Source organism: Mesoplodon densirostris, chromosome 10 (genome assembly GCF_025265405.1).
Source record: "Mesoplodon densirostris isolate mMesDen1 chromosome 10, mMesDen1 primary haplotype, whole genome shotgun sequence".
Lineage (NCBI taxonomy): Eukaryota > Metazoa > Chordata > Mammalia > Artiodactyla > Ziphiidae > Mesoplodon > Mesoplodon densirostris.
In genome coordinates this window covers 100,348,903-100,355,911 of record NC_082670.1, presented here as the reverse complement: position 1 = coordinate 100,355,911, position 7,009 = coordinate 100,348,903, and the positions used below count along the sequence as shown (strand labels likewise).

At 39.2% G+C, this 7,009-nt stretch overlaps 1 pseudogene; it reads right to left on the bottom strand.

Annotated features, from left to right (window-relative positions):
* Nucleotides 1-691: 691 nt before the first annotated feature.
* On the bottom strand, nt 692-1,446 carry LOC132497678 (cytochrome c oxidase subunit 3-like; annotated as a pseudogene).
* Between the last annotated feature and the right edge of the window lie 5,563 nt (nt 1,447-7,009).

Below are 7,009 nucleotides of genomic sequence, written 5' to 3'. Positions count from 1 at the left end.
TTGCTATAAGGAATAATGATATTATTTCTTCTTGACATAGTAGAGAAGATATTAAGTGAGATCGATATATTAATAGCTCTATAAGGGAAACTGTGAATGCTGGAATAATATTTATGTAGACAAAAGATACTCGGTAATTATGAATTTAATCATAGTTTAACGAGACAAAATCATTTGTTTTAATTTAAACTAATTATCATATTTGTGTCATTCTGATCACTTCTGAGTTCACTCACAGGCTATACTTATTGCTAGTAGTGAGATCAGGATGAGTGCCATGATGAGTATTGTTTTTAGGTTGCTAGTCTGGACTGCTCAGGGCAGGGGGCAGAGGGGGGCAATTTCTCTCGATCAAGGGGAGAAATGTAACGGCTACCAGGAAAATCTTTATGGAAAATCCTATGGGGTCAAATCCGCATTTGTAAGGACTTGATGTTTCTGTATCTGTCTTTAGTAGGGGAAGTCAGAATTCGCTAAGTACAAGTAGTGAAGCTAGTACTATGTTTGCGGTTAATGCTATAAGGTTTATTATTCTTTTCAGATTGTACCAAAACTAACTGATTGGAAGACAACTGTACTAATTGATACTAAAAGAACACACCCTCAACTCCATTTCACTGTACAGTAGAAACTAACACAGCATTGTAAACAACTATACCCCCAATAAAAGAAAAAACAGAATAGACCCTCATCAATAAATGCGGATGTATAGAAACAGCCATACTATGTCTACAAAGTGTATCAGGTAGTGGCTTCAAATCTGAAATGATATGAAACTGTAGTTGACACAGGCAGCAGACAATGAGGAAAAGTAGAGCCAATGATCACGTGTAGGCCATGGAAGCCTCTGGTTATGAAGACTGTTGACCTGTGTACTCCATCTGAGATTGTAAAAGCTGTTTCATAATATTCTGAGGCTTGCAGTAGTGTAAAGTAAACTAGGGAGATTGTAATAAAAAGAGCTTGAGGAATATGCTTACAATTTCCTTCTATCAAGCTGTCCTAACCTTGGGTAATAGGTACTCCAGAGGCCAGTAAGACAGGTGTTGAAAAGTGGTACTTCTAATGGATTTAGGGGGTGAATGCCTGTTGGTGGTTAGCAACCACCTAGTTCAAGTGTAAGGGCAAGACTTGAGTGATGAAAACCTCAGAAGCAGCCTGTAAAAAAGAGAACCTCTGAAGTAATAAACAGAATTATGACATATCAACATCTTTTTTGAATGAAACTGGTGGGTGATGGCCTTGAAAAGTGCTTTCCCTGGTGATGTCTCATCATCATTGACATATTGTTAACATACTAGTTAATCAGCCCAAGGATAATAAAAAAGTTGAGTTAAAATGGAATCATATGACTAGATGGGCTGTTAAGAGAAGGGCTAAGAGGGCTCCTGTAAGAGGTCAGGAAAGAGGATTTACTATATGATACGCATGGGTTTGGTGAGTCATTATTGTGTAGGTTGAGGCTCACTCACAAGGTGAGCATGTAAGCTTGAATAAGGGCTAATGCATATTCGAGAAAAGTGAGAACAAGAGTAATAAATGTAACGAGGGCTGTGCAAGGATTCACGCTTAATAGGGAAAGGGATGCTCCTCTGATTAGGTGAATTAACAGGTGACTGGCTGTGATACTGTCTGTTAGTCATAGGGCTAGGGCTATTGGTTGGATAAATAAGCCAACAGTTTCAATAATTACTAGTATAGGGATAAGAGGGACTGGTGCCCCAGGTGATAGAAAGCGGCCTACAAATGCTTTTGGTTTATGGCAGAAGCCAGTGATCACAGTGCCTGCTCATAAAGGGACCACTGTGCCTAAGGTTATTGAAAGTTGCGTGGGGGTGCAAATGAGTTCAGTAAGAGGCCTAGTAAGTTTGTTGGCCAATGAATAAGGGACATAAGGATTAATGTTCTGGTTTGTCCTTTATAGTTCTGGATGTTCATTATTTGTTCTAACATAAGCTGAAGAAGTCATTGTTAAAGAGAAATTATGTGGTTATTAATCAGTAGGTTGAGTGCGGGGGAAAAATACCTGGAAACATAATAATTAAAAATAACAACAGTCAGCCCTAGTATCGTTGGGGTAATAAAAGAAGCGAATAGATTTTTGTTCATTCTGTTTTTGTTTCTCAAGGGTTAAATAAGAGGTAGCCTTTTTTCTCGGTGAGAGCTAGCTCTCTAGAACGGAAAACCTCAAAGAGAAGAAAGCTAGCTTTATCAATATCAATACTTTGTACATAATCTTTGTATTTCTTGGTATCAACCAGCTGTAACTGATATTATCATTGCCACTGGCAGGGCCAGCACATCAAGGAGTCAAGATGTGGGTTCTGGGTGAAAAAGATACAGATGAAAATCTTTTCTCTAACATAGACCATCTGAGATCTTTGCCTACCTCATAAAACTGTTTCAGCATTAAATTTTACATAAGAAATATTTTAGCAATGTCTTGATATATAGTTACTCTAAAATAATAGAGGATGTTATTGTTAGTATGGTTGTGGCTTTTATCTTTATCAAATAAAACAACCTAGCCCTAAATTTAAAGAGGTTCCAATTGAAAGAGAGAACATTAACATGGAATGCAAGCAAATGAGAACCAGAAAAAAAAATATCATGAATAAAATTTCATTGTAGTATTTGACTACATTATTGATTGTTTTTATCATTATGAAATATGAACACCTTCCCTTTTGTGAACGTCGACTCTGGGTTGAACTGTGTTAGGCGCTTTACACACACAATCTCATTTAATCATCCTAACATCCCTCTAAGGTAGGTATTACTATAATCCTCGTTGTAAATATGAGGAAATTGAGCTTAAGTGACGTTCACTATTGTTCTCGAAGTCCCCCGGACGGTGGTGATGCTTAAGCTATGACAGCAGATATTGATCTCAAGCAGGTAGCAGGATGTAAGGACGTCCATCCTTCTGCCCCACTGGACCCCACAGTGCACCATCTAAATTTGTTTGGGCGTATTTACACCATCTCTCTACTGTTATGTGTTTGCAAGAAAGGACGGAGGTGGAGTGGCAGCTCAAGTGATGGAAAGGGTAGAAAAAACTCATTTCCGCGTTTAGCCCCATGGGTGTGGACCACCACTAGGGGTCAGGCTAATATTCAAGCATATTTCAGTATTTTGGGGCCTAAACATAATGCACAAAACACAAAGCAGCATCTTAATTTGCTCCCCAATACCCAAATGTAAAGCAGAATAGCTCTTTGGAAAAGTATTTGGTAGTTTCTTAGAAATTTCATCATAAACTTAACACACAACCCATTCCTTTTATTGCTGAATTGTATAATATATCCATTCATAAGTTGATAAGACGAAAAGCTTCAAAAAAGTTAGAGATAAGAGCAGGCCAAGGGTGAGATAAGACTTTGACTCACGCTGTTTCCTTCCTAAAACATTCACCCCTACCCATATCCTGCTGTAGCAACCTCCATCCCTTCTGATTTCTTTTAAAAGATTTTGTCTCTGCTTCATGTCTCTTCATCCTCATATCATATTCAACCCTCAACCCACTGCAATCTGGCTTCAGCCCACATTATTCTACTGAAGCTATTCTTGCCAGCTTTGTTATGACCTCCTTTTTGTTGCATGTAGTAGGTGTATTCCAGCCTTCAACTTTACTTTCTGCCTCAACACTTGTGACCCTGTTGATGATTCCTTCTCTTATACTGATTCTCTTTCCATGTCATTTGTGATATTTTATACTTTTAATTTTCCTTCTACACCTATGGTTACTTCTTCACCAGCCTTCTTTCTGGGTTCCTCCTCCCCTGTCCATCTTTTGTGTGCTGATACTACTTAGGCTTCTATGCAAGATCCACTTTTCCTTTTACTTGAAAGTCGGGTCAGAGGATCATCTGCATCAAAATCATGGTAAGGGACTCTATTTGTCAAGCATTTAGATTTGTGAGCTACATCCTGTACCTACTCAGTAAGACTCTGGAGTTGGTACCCAGGATTCTGAATTTTACCACACCTCCTGGGTAATTCATCTGACCCCAAAGTTTGAGAATCTCTTCAGCATCTTCCTTGGGTAATATCATCCATTCCCAAATGCTCAATTACCATCTACCCGATAAAAGTTCTAAACTTTATATCTCTAGGTCACATCTCATTCCTGAGCTTCAAAATCCACAGGCCCAAATTTCTTCTAGCCATTTCATTTAGAGTCCTACCGAAACATAAAACTTTCTATGCCCCCAAATGATCTCACTACCTTCACTTGCAAACTTCTGTGTTTTCTATCTTTGGAAGTGGAACCAGTCACCACTGCTGCAGATTCCAGAAATCTAATTAGCTTCCCTGACCTCATATCCTCACCCTCCTCTACTTCCAAACAGCTGTGAAGCTCTCTCAATTTAATCTTCTAAAAAATGATGATTCCAGCTACTTCTCTCCATCAACACTTAGTGCTATTCTAGTTGAGGCCAACATCATGTATCGTCTGGAACCACTATAGCAGATTCCAAAAGAGTCCCTCAGCCTCTAGACTTAGGCTCTCACCTAACCGTGATCTTTTCTTCACACTGAAATGACTTTTCTAAAATGTGAACCTGACCAGGCAGCTTCCTTATGTAAAACCTTACCACAGAATCCCAATGCTCTTAGAAGGACGGTCATGCTTCCATGGTACAACCTCAGCTTACCGCCTCAGTATTATTTATTATCCCCAGTCCCTGTTTTATCTTTTTAAGAATTCTAACTTTTAGTCAAACTTAACTTTTCTTCGAAGAACACCACATCCTCTTTTGTCTCCATACTTTCACATATTATGCTCACTGTGACTGAAAGATTCTTCTCCATCTCTTTGCTTGGCTGAATTCTACTAATACTTCAGGTATCACCTTCCATATCACTTTCCCTGGGAACTCTCTCTGACCACCCCCCCACCAGATTCAAATAAGAGGATCCTGCAGTGTGTGATTATAATACGCTGTACCAACCCCATCATAGCACTTATTATCGTGCATTTTAAGCTTCAGTTTACTTAACCTTTCCTGCACTAGACTGTAAGTCTAATGGAGGCTGGAACCACGTGACCACAACTTGGAATGGGCCACTATATATCTACTGAATGATTCAACAGGTGAATGACTTTTTAAAAAATAACCACAGTCTAAAAAAGTGTTACAATCTTATATTTTCAGCTTTCATATAATGGAATTAAAATCAAGGCTGGGAAATTACATTGTAGATCTTTAAATGATAATATGAACATTATTTTAATATAATATTTGAATTTTTAAGAATATATAAGTATAGGGCTTCCCTGGTGGCGCAGTGGTTGAGAGTCCGCCTGCCGATGCAGGGGACACGGGTTCGTGCCCCGGTCCGGGAAGATCCCACATGCCGCGGAGCGGCTGGGCCCGTGAGCCATGGCCGCTGGGCCTGCGCGTCCGGAGCCTGTGCTCCGCAACGGGGGAGGCCACAACAGTGAGAGGCCCGCGTACCGCAAAAAAAAAAAAAAAAAAAGAATATATAAGTATAAATTTATTAATATTTTAGGGAAAAGTATTAGACAGTGTTCACAATTCATAATTTCACAGCCACCTCAGTATGAGCCATAATAAATTATATAAAATTCTTTTCACATATTTGGATATAAGAAATACCACTATAAATTTTAAGCTATTTAATGTTGTATTCCTATTTAATAGTCCCACAAATTGAATAAAGTTCTTATTTAAATAGAAATGAAAAAGAGTCTTGTTCAAGGTCTTTTATCCCTGTTTATTCACTTTCTCTGAATGAATGGAATTTAAAAAGCTATAATATACATTCCCTTATTTGAAAACATATTTTCCTCCTCTAAAACTCATTTTTTCACTCTGTAGATTTCAGGATGACCTCTTCACTGGCAATTTCAAGGTACTTCACTTACTTTTGCATGTGGGCTTTTTAAATAGAACCTGACCTCTTTGAAATTTTGTATTTGAAATCCAGAAAGCAAATTCTCCTAGGGTTCCACATTAGGATTCTCCAGCTAGAAGCTAAGACTGGATATGCATAAAATCAAATATTCAAGCCCTGGAAGTCTGTTCTCATGCCTCCTCACTCAGTGGCCATTCCGTGGCAAACTCAGCTCTGGATAGCTCCCTCAGAAATTGACCAAGGTGGGGTAATTCATTATAGATCCAATTCAAGGTGCTGTTACATTGCCACCTCATGACAAATCAGAGCTACGCAACTTCAGAGGACACTGGTATATCCACTGGGATATAGAAATTGATAACAGAGCTGGAAGGTTAATTTTTGCCTTCATATAAATGCTGAACAATTTTTAAAAATGCAAATAATGGGGGCCTCCCTGGTGGCGCGGTGGTTGAGAGTCCGCCTGCCGATGCAGGGGACACGGGTTCGTGCCCCGATCCCGGAGGATCCCACATGCCGCGGAGCGGCTGGGCCCGCGAGCCATGGCCGCGGAGCCTGTGTGTCCGGAGCCTGTGCTCCGCAACGGGAGAGGCCACAGCAGTGAGAGGCCCGCGTACAGCAAAAAAAAAAAAAAAATGCAAATAATGGAGTTTGGAAGACTAGTTCCTTCACTTACTAGTTGTGTGATCCTAAAGCAAGTAAGATAATGTATATTTTTAATGAGCATATATCAAATTAAAAATAAAGTGTGGCTTAAGTATACTACAAATGACATCACTCAGGTCCAAAATTGAGTTCTTTTAAAGGGCCGGTTTTTGAGTTACATAAGAATATGAGATATAACTCAATATACTAGCATACTCCCTGGTACTGTACACTGTACATTCTGGTTAGCACCAATGGCTCCCAACGACAGGACACTGCACTGCCTGGAAGAAAGTGTCATGATATCAAACAATAGGGCAGAACTCCACCAAGTAATACTGAATACTTTTATTAAGGAAACAGAAAAAGAAAAGAAAATATGAAACAGTGGCAGTTTCTTTGCACAAAAGCTGAGTAAAAATTGTTACCCTCAGGGTAGAAAAGTTTCTTGAATTGGGAAATCATACCCTGAGCTGAGAGT